The 12,666-nt window shown below is 42.9% G+C and overlaps 1 protein-coding gene across 1 annotated transcript in view; it reads right to left on the bottom strand.

Annotated features, from left to right (window-relative positions):
• The window catches only part of tbkbp1 (TBK1 binding protein 1), a 37,785-nt gene extending 26,375 nt beyond the window's left edge, over positions 1–11,410 (bottom strand). The window contains exon 1 of the mRNA XM_035533853.2: positions 11,188–11,410. The gene's annotated coding sequence lies outside the window, so the exon portion shown is untranslated. The remainder of the gene's footprint in view (positions 1–11,187) is intronic.
• Between the last annotated feature and the right edge of the window lie 1,256 nt (positions 11,411–12,666).

Here is a 12,666-nt window from a genome sequence, read left to right as displayed (position 1 = left end):
AGTAAAATTTAACTGATTAATAAAAAAGGTAATTCCAACGAAATATTTTTGTCAAAACCAGGAAAGTCGGTGTTACTTCAATATTAATCATTATTAATAATATTACCAAAATTGTATTGTATTATTTAATTTAAGAAATATAGCTGAGAATCTTTCTGCACGATTCTAGCTAGGAGGAAAATGTTACATTGTCCATTTTATGAAAAAAAAAAATGTTGTATTGATATTGTTTTCAGAAACATGGTCCATTCTAAATAGTACATTTTAATCGTGACGGTTAACGGTTAATGGTCGATTAACGAGCGTCGTTTACCGGTCAGGAAAAATAATCGAAACAAGCATCCTTAAACAATATTGTTTTAATAGTAATGCCATATACGTATAATAAAATTATATAATAATGTATAATAAAATTAGCGGTTAATGTACTAGATAAATGGTTGGATTCCATTGTGTCATGTTTATACTCACACGAATACGGAATTCAAGAGCAATAAACCCTAGCTACATAAGTAGCCAAGCCAAAAGGTTATTTTTGTGTACTATAAGTAAATACTGATTTTTGACAGCAATCACGTGTTGCACACATAGCCTACTGATGGTCCCAACACACATAAACGTTACTCGAGTGTTAATTGTGCCCTCTTGTGGAGAATTTTGGAGCAACTTCGTCTATGATAGAAAGTTCGACTATGGTTATATAAGCACGATTGACTCGAATATCGAGTGCACTGTTTATAATGATTTGCTTGGGCAACCAATTACCAAAACTCTGCACACTAGGTGAAAGCAAACACAATGCCTAACTTTTCACAAGGATTATGATAAATGTTTTATTTGACCAAGATGGACCCAAGGAATCTTGAATGAGGTACAAGCCAAAAATAAATAAAAAAATAAAATAAGAAGACACTTGGGAAAATGATCATATCACTTTAAAAAGAATTGACAGAGAGAGTATCTCATGAAATAGTAATTCTCACTTAGCCAGATAACTTAACCCCAACATCCATACTGTACAATAGGAGCAGAGAACATTGCTATTGGACAGTCGCTTTAGCCTGTGGGCTAAAGTTTAATCAGAAACCTTGATTAAAGAAAACCCTCCCTGGTCACTTTGACAATTGATTGTGTTCTACAAAGGAACACACTGTGGATAATACAAATAGACACTTCGTAAGGTTCGGTCCAACCTTAGTCACGTAACAGACCAGGAAGAAATGGACCAGGAGTCACGTAACAGACCAGGAAGAAATGGCTTTTAAACGTTGGCAAGTTGAGCATGTTCCTGTCCAGGCCGGTGTAAAAGTAAAAAAAATTAAAAAGGTGCAGCAATCAACAAGCGTGGAGTCATGCACCAACACAGCATCCTTACCCTCGCTAACACAGCCCTGCTTAGCGTTTTCCCTGGCAAGCTACAAAGCCATGCGCTTCAACACTCCACTGCACAGAGCAGCTCAGCCCCTGGGACAGCCTCAATTACCATCAGGCAGCTTGGGCCTGCAACTGATTTCATGACAACCCTGTTGTGCTCCTTCCTCCATCCTGTTTATTTCTGAAGCCATGCTGAGGATTTTTGTCTTCTGCAGGGCAGTGGAAGGACAGAAATCCTTATGAGAGGGTAAACAATCTAGGGGCCATGCATAATAATAATAATACAGAATAAATATGTGATGTAAAACATACATAGATTCCAAATGATTTGAAAGCTTTTTCAAAACTGAAAAAGTTCCTTAGCATGGTTCTTCATAGAAAATGTGTATATACTATAAGAATTCTATGTATCTGTAATGAGGAGGTTCAAGCAGGATGCAGGGACAAGTTACAGACACAAGAACATACGTTTATTTGCACACATAACATATAACACTTAGCACACAGGCTAACACCGACAACACAAACGCGTAAACTATAGACTTTTACATGTATGCTAATGACACAATGAGGAGCAGGTGTGAGACACAGGGAGGGCGTGGCCACTTTGACGAACACACACACACACACAAACACACAGAGGCGGTCGGGGTGTAGAGGGGCCGCATTGTGACAGAGCCCCTCCCCAACGGTGCGACTCCCGGCACGACAGCCTATTGGGCCGCAGCCCCAAGTCCAACGTCAAATGGTGAGGCCGGAGGACCGAACGACCCGACACGGGCCAGCGTGAGCAAGACAGAGGGGGCAAAGACAGGCACCAAGATGACAACAGACAGGGACAGACACAGACATCAAAGGGGACAAAACGACTGGCGCAAATAACGTGACGGGGACAGACATAGTGACTGAGACGGGTACAACATTATTTAACAAGTTTACAAGTCCAGGTAAGCCGGCGAGAGCCCTGGGCTGTTACCCAGTTGTCGGCTGGGCTGCAGTCCAACCTACCAGCGGGGACTCGCCTCTCACCGATTTGGGGGGCGGCAACCTCTGCTGTCCCTCCACAAGGGGCGCACCAGCCACCTTGCCCGTCTCTAGAGTGGGCACTGGTATCGCCTCCTCTCCTTCCTGTAGGCTTTGGTATGGGTGCAAGAGTTCCAGGGCTGTGTGCCCTAGCGAAGGGAGTTCTCTCCTTGAATGAGGCTGCCTCTAGTTGTTTCGCGCTGGCTTGTTTGTGCCTAGGCGATACCTCCTGGTTGGAGCCTTGGGCCACCTCGTAGGTGCCGGAGGCGCGTCGTTCTCGGAGACGACAGACAAAGCATCACTGTCTGCGGGAGAATCCCCATGGAGGACCTCCTCCACCTCCATCGGTGGATCCTCCGCATAATCAGACCCCATGTCCGACCGCAGACTGATGTTGCTGTACTCCCCTTTCTTTCCACAATCATCCCTTATGGTGATCCATGTAGGGGTCGTAGGACCCAGTGGAGTCCTCTTCCGAGTGCCGGTTCTTGTAGTCCGTCTGATCTCTGTAGGACTCAGCAGAGTCCGACCCCGGACCATAATCAGGGCCCAAAATCGTCCAGTGCGTTCCTCCCCTGTTGTGGACAGGAGTCTATGGAGTCCAACTCCCGAGTACAGGCCATCATTGTACCAGTCCCGGTGCCCAGACGCGGTTCCGTATGACTCCCCAGTGTCCGCACTCACCTGGACTGCTCTCCCCTACTGTGGGAGTCGGGAGTGTGCCCAAGAACACGGAGGGCTTCCCTGCAAGGGCTGTGGGGGGTGTTTACTACTCCTTTTACCCCTTTTCTTCCCTTTCCCAGGCATCCTTTGTCGGTCGTTTCTGTAACGAGGAGGTTCAAGCAGGCTGCGCGGACGAGTTGCAGGCACAAGGACATACGTTTATTTGCACACATAACATATAACACTTAGCACACAGGCTAACGGGGTCAAACACCGACAACACAAACGCGTAAACTATAGACTTTTATACATGTATGCTAATGACACAACGAGGAGCAGGTGTGAGACACAGTGAGGGCGTGGCCACTTTGATGAACACACACATGCACACAGAGGCGTTCGGGGGAGGGGCCGTATCCTGACAGTATCAGACAGTTCTGGCATCAAAGTTGAATAGAATTTGTACTATGTGTTTGTATGTAGAGAGTCAGGATTATACACATATACAAATGTAATTATACGCAGGGTTAAGATGTTAAATACCTTGTGGCAAACCATTAGGGTTTTCCATCAGCCCAGCCCACTACAAGAACACTAACTTCAAAGCTCTTCACTGGGGTTGTCATTTCCCTTCATCTGTGTTTCGTTAAATTAAGCCCATGACATCTCTAGAAGGCTTAACAGTGAGGTCTGTCTTTCCAGACTTAGCCCCCATCAAGCTCACTTTTAACTCACAGTCCTATCGCTTGCTGAACCTTTTTAAACAAACCCACATTGGCCTCCTGGTGACTAAGACCATACTCAGCCTCACTGACACCGTTATGCATGCAGTATATGCATTAAGGCATCATGATTCATTGTAATGATATCAACACACTGGAGCATCAAATGGAAGACATTTGTGACCCCAGTTTTATTAATTTAGTTTTTGGTAATGGTGGTTACCCAGTTGTGCATGCACTTTGGCTTTTGTGAGTTGTGAAGAGCCTCAACATTGGAGAAATGTTGAAATTACAGTGTGTTTTTTACACAAAAATAAATAATTGCAAAAATAAATACACAATAAATACTTCAATTATAATTACGTTAGAATAAATGTATAAAAAAATTTACAATGAAATTTGAGTGAAACTTGGCGCAAAAAGTCACACAGAGATACGCTTGTGATGCTCCTCATTCATCACGTATGCATGAATTCACCTGAGCTCAGTGATGGTGGTGGACATGTTGGTGTGATTGAAAGGGTCCTGCATTGTGGCATCATGGCCGGCATGCATATCTCTATGACATGTGGAAGCAAAGACTCAGATATGAGCTCTTTTAAAGCTCAGATTTCTGAGCATGGTGCAGAAGATGTGCTGGTTTATTATGCTGTCACATGGTGACTTCAGCAGGCAGCCCAGATTTAATACCGAGAAACACTAGACTAGGTTTCCAATCACTGTGTGAAAGAGAGAGAGAGCTGAAAGAGTGGTTTGTGGCATTGGAACACTGGAAAGAAATTCTAGGTTGGGGTTCCGCTCGCTGTGCGCAAGAGACTTTCTTGCTCCACATGTTTGTTTTGATGCATTGCTCCATTACTCAAATGAGAGGTCTGAACTGTCCTTGACAAGGACATTTAACACTGGCATGCAGATCTGTTGTCCCTCTCAGCCTCAGGCTTGTAGGGTTGATGTAAGGTGAGAAGGGGAAAAGTTGTTATGCTCCACATATAAAACCAAAATACAATCATGTGGTGGTTGTTGTCTCGGATGCCCAGGAGTCACTTCTATCACATAAACCCACTCCAGAGCTCCCGTGACAATCAGGCACTGACGTCACAGCACACGCATGCTGAGAGAAGAGACAGGAAGAGGATGAGGGAGGCGCTGAGCAGCAACAGATAGAAAAAAAGAAAATTCTAGAGAAGAAGCCTGAGGCGGTAGTGTTCATCACACAGTACCCTGCAAACCATGGGCAGGAGAGGAGAGGAGAGGAGAGGAGAGGAGAGGAGAGGAGAGGAGGAGCAGGGAAAAGGGGAAGTGGCTGTCAGTGGCGTAGTAGTGATGCTGAGTCTGGTACTTCAGTATGCAGAGGAGGGAAGCTGTATAGTCCATCTGAAACCCACACACAGTGGTAATGTACAGTCCCACACTGATAAATACCAGCTCCAAAATAATAGTTTATTCAGGAACAACACCAGCTTAAAAGAGCAAGCACTTAAGTGGGTAATTATTATATAATTATATTATATTTGAAAGTCAAATCACACACATACACACAAACACACATATGGAATACAATTTTTATTCCCTGAACTATGTATGAAAGGGTACTATACCTACATATAAACCTGATCCTGCACACATGAACACACATGCTCAGTTGTAGAAGGCAAACACAGATGATGATGATTATCATCATCATCATCATCATCATCATCATTTATCAAGAACCCAAAGATCCAAAGACAGAAAGATGGTCTGATTTCCAAGGGAGCACTGCAATCCCATGGAGGTTAGCACACTGTACGCTCGCCTCGGTGGCCACGTGTGCAGGAAATCTGTCCACTCTCCCTGTTCTCCTGCCAACGTGTTCATTTCTACACGTCAGCCTCTTTTCTTTGGCTAAAGCAACTTCCGTCTGCGGCATTCTCAGGGCAGCAACTAAGGGAGACGGAATCATCTGAAGTTCGACAACAACCCCTCCTGGAGCAATCACGCAGAGGCTGCATCAGTTTATTAGCAGGACTTACAGGCATGTTAACAATACCCATCATCCATCTGATGACAGCCCTGTCCACTACCCACATCAGCAGACTGAAGGTGGGAGAGACAGAGAGAAAACAAAAAAAACAAGAGAGAGCAGAGAAGTAGAAAGGGAGAAAAATAAAGATAGATACATTTTATATATATATATATATAATCTAGAGAGAGAGAGAGAGAGAGAGAGAGAGAGAGAGAGAGAGAGAGAGGGAGAGGGAGAGGGAGAGAGAGAGAGAGTGAGAGGGAGAGGGAGAAAGAGAGAGAGAGAGGGCAAGTGAAAGGATCAGAGGGGATGAGTAAAAGCATAGATGAATATTTTTAGGGCAACCTGAGGGAATTTCAGCAGTCCAGCCATGAGACCATGGCAAGTGGGTAACCTGTTTTCCTCAACTACAAAATCCAGTAATATGTACTCCATATGAATTCCCGTCACGAGGTAGAGGTCTCTGCCGCTTTAGTGCTTTACTTCCCTCCCTCTTCCCTTCAGTGCATGACATTCCCTGTCTGTTCATATTCTCCATGCTGTTACATCCTTGGTATGCATCTCATTCTCATGGCATATTCTTCCCAATGTTCAGCTCATGAACCTTACTAACCTCTCTCTCCCTCTCTCTTTCACTCTCCCTTGCAGATTATATTTTATTACGCCTCCATAGTAGGCAATGCGCCTTGTGTGGGCTGCAGGGTCCGTCACATTACAGAACAGTTACATCATTTCCATGTGGTCCCGCGATTAGGCAGGTGTTTGCTGATATTTGGAGTGCCTGGGAGAACGGCTCCCAGTGAAAAGCCTGTGCATACGTTGGCTCTGCTGGAGTGTACAGCAACACATAGGTACAACAGCTTAGCAACCTTTTTCCCATACAGCATCCCTGTAGTGCTAAAGCACAACAGAGTCTCAAAGAAGTTTAAAGGTCACCAAGCTAATTACATCGTGTTACGCTATGGAATGTAATACCGCCACTGACTTCCAACGCAGGAATCAGAAACTGCTCCCCTAAGACAAATTAAAACAGGAGTCTGCGAGGAGCTTGGCAACTCCTGGCTAGCCCTCCTTTGAGAATAAGCAGCTGGTATAGAGGAATTTGAAGGTCGGTAACTCTGCATCTAGTTACGTAAGAGAGAAAATAGCAGAAGTAGAGGCAGGAGGAGAACAGACAGAAGGCAAGTCAGAAAATAAGAGGCATTCTTTCAAAGAGAGAATGTTAGAGTGTGAGAGTAGATTGAAAGTGAAGGAAAAGCTAAGGAGAGGCTCAATCTCTCAGTGGCTAAACTCCTCTTTAAGAGCAGCATTCAGTAAGCTTAACAGAGGGCATTTCTTATCAGAGTCGTAAAGAAGTTGTTGTCACAATGAAGTGATGTATGCAAACCTGAGCCTGCTGCCTCGCCGTGATTCACTACCACTACAAAACAACAGCAGGCTGAGCCTTTGTGCAGGACTCCAATCAGATTGCCTGCAACCTAGCCACTGACCTGCATTTAGTACCCAGAACAGTGTCACGGTGATGAATGCCAGCTGCGAGAGAGGCGTAAGGGTGAAGGCAGGATGGAGATGTCATCTTTGAGAAATTGCCCCTTTTGCAAGCCAATATTTTGTAGCTCTCAAATCTAAAAAAAAAACAACAAAAAAAAACATCCAAAGAGACACATCTCCTGTGATCCATCAGCTTTGTCAGAAGCACTTCAACGCCACCGAAAGCTGTGCTGCTCAGTGATCTGAGCTCACACGCTGGGCCCCTTTGGGTCTTTGAGAAGCCATAGAGTGGATCTTTCTGTTTGCACCACCTTTCATTTACAGAGGTGGGCAGCGATTTTTTTTCTCTCCCATTTTCCCTGTTTATCTGTATATCTATTAAAAATGAACTGCCTTTGAAAATTGACCAGCGCAGTTGCAAACACATGCAGTAACTTGAAAGCTCTTGAAGACCTGGAGAGATCAAAAAGGAACGTTTTACCATCTGTTCTGAGCTGCATCCCATCACGTAGAGGAGAAAACACATGACAAACAAAGAACACGTGGTAGGGCAGTGTGGCCTGTTAAATATTCTGGCACTCCTGGCAGGCGTGTTAAAGAGCTGAAGGAGCGCACCACTCCAGGTGCTCTCGCTTTTTCTCTCTCTCTCTCTCTTCACACCTCACTCTCTACTCTAGTGTCCTCTCATGTCCTCTTTCCTTTGCTCTGTTGCTCTCTGAGTGCCCTTTGCAACTTGCCCAGACGTTCATGAATATTCCAGCCCTGCCCAGGACATTGGATCTGCTGTCGCTTGTCACAGGGGGACCAAGGACGTAAGCGGCTTACATAAACCTATGATTCTCCATCAATATTTCTTGGGTGGTGTGAGAAAGACAAACTGGTATGAAGGAAAGAAGGACATTAGGTCCACATTCGGGCAGGTTCAGCATCACCATGCTCTGTTGGGTCCCTGAGCTCTACTAGAAGGCTTTGGAATTGTATTATAAGAACTTAGCACTTAAATGACTGCACATATGAAAGATGAGTATAAATCCCACTGGAAAGTAGAGTGTCAGTAACTTGAAGTCCAAAACTAAGATGAACATGTAGACACCAGTAAAATCAAACCACGACCACAGAGAGATATCACTGATGCTAAATTAACTTCTACAGAGTTAGGCTGAATCAAAATTAATTTAATGCTGGTGCTTTTAAGATTAATTCCAAACAACAATTTGGCTAATTTGTAACAGTTACAGCACAGGCCAATGCTATTTTGTGAAATGATATGCAACATGACAAAGTGTGAAAGCATAAATGATATAGCAGAGGTCCTTAATGAAGCAGAACTGAAAGACTGCTCATGGCATATATTATTAAACCTGGACAAGGATAACTTATTTATGAATAGGTTTTGAGACCAAGAACAATATGTCTCCATCCGCTATCTGCATTTGAAAAGAAATGTGCTTGAAGACACAAATACATCATTTGGTTCTGACACATTTTGCCTCTCCTGATGAAAGGGGAGGTAATCAAAGCACACAATAATGAACAGCACAGATATGGAAAATTGCCTAACTCATCAAAAATGCATGGTTTCAGATTTGCTTCTCTGGCTATGTTTTCTCTGACAAGCTCATTGCTAAATTGTGCCATCTGGATGCATGCAGGAGTAAGAAGGACCTGCAGAGACAAATACGGTACAGGGCCTATTTCCTCCAATCACCCTGAGCTCCCTGTGTATCAACTTCAGATCAAACTCTGACTTTAGAGTGGTCAAATGAGCAGTAAATATCTGTCAACCCAAGTAATCAAATCTGGTAGTATAGAAGGAAATCAAGCCACTGACATTGTTATAGACAAGTAACATTACTATTTATTCCAAATGTAAGAAAGCAGACACTTAATTGGTGTCTGCACTGTCCAGACAATTTTTCTACTTTACAAGTTTAACGATGTTCATGTGTTGATATGTTGATACTTCAGATACTGGTAGTGAAACAATATATATCACAATTAAAACGCAAATTTCACAGAGGGAGCGAGAGAGAGGAAACAAATGTCAGATCTATGGTTAGCCATAGGACAAAAGTTGTGATTTATCTCCCAGTATCAGACTCATAGATCAGCTCTTTCAAACAGTGTCTCAAAAGCAACATGACAACAGAGCTGAAAATCAAACTCACGGTAATCATGTCAAGCCTCAAAATGTTGAAGGATAGTAAGGCCAAGTACTGTAGAAGTGTATTATACATACTTATCCATAATTTGCCAAAATTTCTTATCTCCCAGGAACAATAAATGAAAAGACACAAAGGCTCTCTAGGTAAACCCAGCTCTTTGCAAATGTAGCTGTTCAATTCTAGTAATATTCATACAACTGAGAAATGACAGACTTGCCTCTCTGGAATTTGAAATCAGAGTTTTCAGGAACATAAACTTTGTACATTCAGTTCATGGCAAAAGAAAATACGATTTAGGAGGCTCTAATCCTTCTGTGGTCACTCTAATTACAAACACACATAGCACAATATTTAAAAAGAAATAATTTGGGACATTATGATTCATGCCCTCACAACAATCATCTTTTTCACAGGAACTGTCTTGTAAAATGATTCACATTCAGCTGTCCTGAGGTACCCTTCTCAGCTGGCGTAAAAGCTCAGGAAACAAGGCCGATGAGCTCCACTATCCAAGTCTAAGCAAAACAGTCGTATAAGTGTATTTATCCCTGTTTACTGTTACAAGCCCCTTCGGACACCCAAATGTCTCAAACCAGGTGAGGAAAGGCTACGACATGATTCAGCACTAGTAGCTGTCCAGGCAACGGCCCCTTCGCTTTGTACTACCAGCACATTGCCAGAAAACACTAAGTCCCAAAACTTAACGTTCACTCTTATTCATTATGAACTGCATAACCAAGTCTTAAGTAAGCCTGAGATAAAACACCAATTTGGACAGCTGTCTGGCATCAAGTGAGAGTGCTGACTTCTGATTTTATCCCCCTTCACTGTCACGCTGGAGAGCTTCTCTGTTTGGGTGCAAGCGCCGTTTGTTCATTTCGCTGTTTATTGGAATTGCTGACGATGGCTTTAGTGCCAGTCAATGCGCAGTGATTTATGATTTCATATTAGCTGAAAGACAGGTGTAGCCCATGTTCAACCGCTTTTTCCGAACTTTTCCGCAAACATTTATTTTCATTTTTTTCCACAGGAAGAAATAATCCAAAAGGCAAGTGTAATGCCAAACCAGGGAAATGCAGCATCGTTATGTCAACTCTACAGCACAGACATAGACTATGCTTCTATGTAGAAAATCATAGAGAAAACACAGAGAACATACCGAGAGATCGAATCTCCTGTAGATACTTATCAGAAACTTGGGTTTACCACAGAAATCGATTATATATCGACACATTTCATATTCTCCCCTCAAAACGACAGGCTACTCCAATTTCATGATAAATTAATCAACAGACTTTCTTATCTTGACGTTTCACCTGAATATTTGCTCCTGTCGATGAAGACATTCCTTGCCATTGCATTCAGTTCATTGTATTGCCTCTGACGAACTACTCAGCAGTGGTGCTGCTGATGTCAAACCGCCCGAGTCCCCTTTAAGTACATGCATTGGGCTTTGTTTAAAAACTGAACACATTTACATCATTTACGTTAAATACAATAGTCCTAAGAGGAGATCATGAGCGTTCTCCTGGATCTTAAATCAGCGATTTCCTCCGAAAGCCCTTTACGTGGCTTTTGTTTGGTATTTACACGATCATTTGTAAAGCAGTCTGTTAAACATGGCTGTGCGCACTGAGCGCTGTCCGCCACTGTATACCGAACGCAGAATATGGTGTAGCACTGGCTGAATAGTCCCAAAGCATGCCAAACGAATAACCCAAAGCATGCATAACGAAATACTTACGATCCGCCATCGATTGCTCCTCGTATGCCATGCCTTAAGTGGGGGCACCGGACCCCAAAAGTGCTCGTTTGTTGTATACCGGCTGCCTGCTGCTTCCCGCTGCTGTTCTCTGGTCGCTGTCAGAAGAGCGTTTCTTCTCAACTGCGCTGACTATGGAAGAGAAGAGAGTTCTGCGCTCGACTGGTGAAGATTAGCGTCGCGCTGGTAGAGGCGTCATTGCTGAGAAAAAAACATCAACCGTAAGCCTTCCTCCAATAATACAAAAGACAGACTGGCTTAATTGAAATCGTATAGTTAAAATGGTCCTAGAAGCCTTTCTTTGGCATGTCAGTCACATAAGCTGCCAAATAAAGTAGTTTTGTGTTGCATTGCGTATGACAAAAGCGTAAGAGGAGATAATACACTTCGATCAGGAACCTCTGAGCTGAGAAGGCTCGATTGCCAGTAGGCCACTAAACAGAACAAAGGCCTTAGATTCAGGGAAAACACAATTAAACCCCATAAATAATAATAATAATAATAATAATAATAATAATAATAATAATAATAATAATATGGAAAAGACGAAAATAGCATAGTTAATGAGAGAAAGAGAGAGCAAGCATGCACAAGTGAGAACTAGAAAGACATGGGGATGCTTTAATGAGATTAATTTAATTAGAACTGCTGTTCCATTTAGAGACAGTGCAAATCAGGACATTAGTTGCCTGGGACTGAGACATGGGATGGCCTGGGTGAAGGGATGCATAGTTGGTTAGGAACTGGAAATGTACTGGTATGCAGTTGCTATCAGACCCATAGGACCCCAAGGAGAGAGGGCCAAGCATATGCTGCAGTTCTGCAGTTTAACAACATATGTTGTGATATTCATTGGAACGTATTATAAAGCTTAGCTTTATGATATGAATTTAAAAAGACCTTACTGAACCAAGATTTGGAGAATAAGTGGTAGGCCCCAGTAGGAAATATGAGTACAGATAGATGTGATTATAATTAGTTGTTTTTTAGCTTGTGGAAAATATTTTAGGCATGGTCTTCTCTGCTTCAAATGTAATAAATCTCCATTTAGTATATGTTACAAAGAACAAGACTAAACATATTATCTAAGAAAAGTAATATTTTAAAAATATATTAGTTTAAATTGAACAAAAGCACATGCAACAAATAGCAAACATCTCTTGGGAAAACTGTGTCATTTTGAAATTAGCCACAGCTGGGCCTTTGGTACAGGATCCAATGGTACTGGACAAGATAGATGTTGCCACACTGACCACACAGAGGTGCAGTTGTGCAGCAATAGTCAGCCAGTGTGCACTGACACACACACAAACACTTCCCAAAGCAAAACAACACCCTGCATAGGTCTATGCTCATGTCATTTAACCAAGTCATCTTGCCATCACATTGAAGGATACAAGAATCCATAGGCCACAAAGGATAGGGCCATGAATGCAGTCTCAGATGATGCAGATTAACACA

This window comes from Electrophorus electricus, chromosome 15 (genome assembly GCF_041902795.1).
Source record: "Electrophorus electricus isolate QZ-2024a chromosome 15, ASM4190279v1, whole genome shotgun sequence".
NCBI classification, from domain to species: domain Eukaryota; kingdom Metazoa; phylum Chordata; class Actinopteri; order Gymnotiformes; family Gymnotidae; genus Electrophorus; species Electrophorus electricus.
The sequence above is the reverse complement of the archived record's forward strand: the minus strand, read 5'-3'. Positions and strand labels throughout refer to the sequence as shown.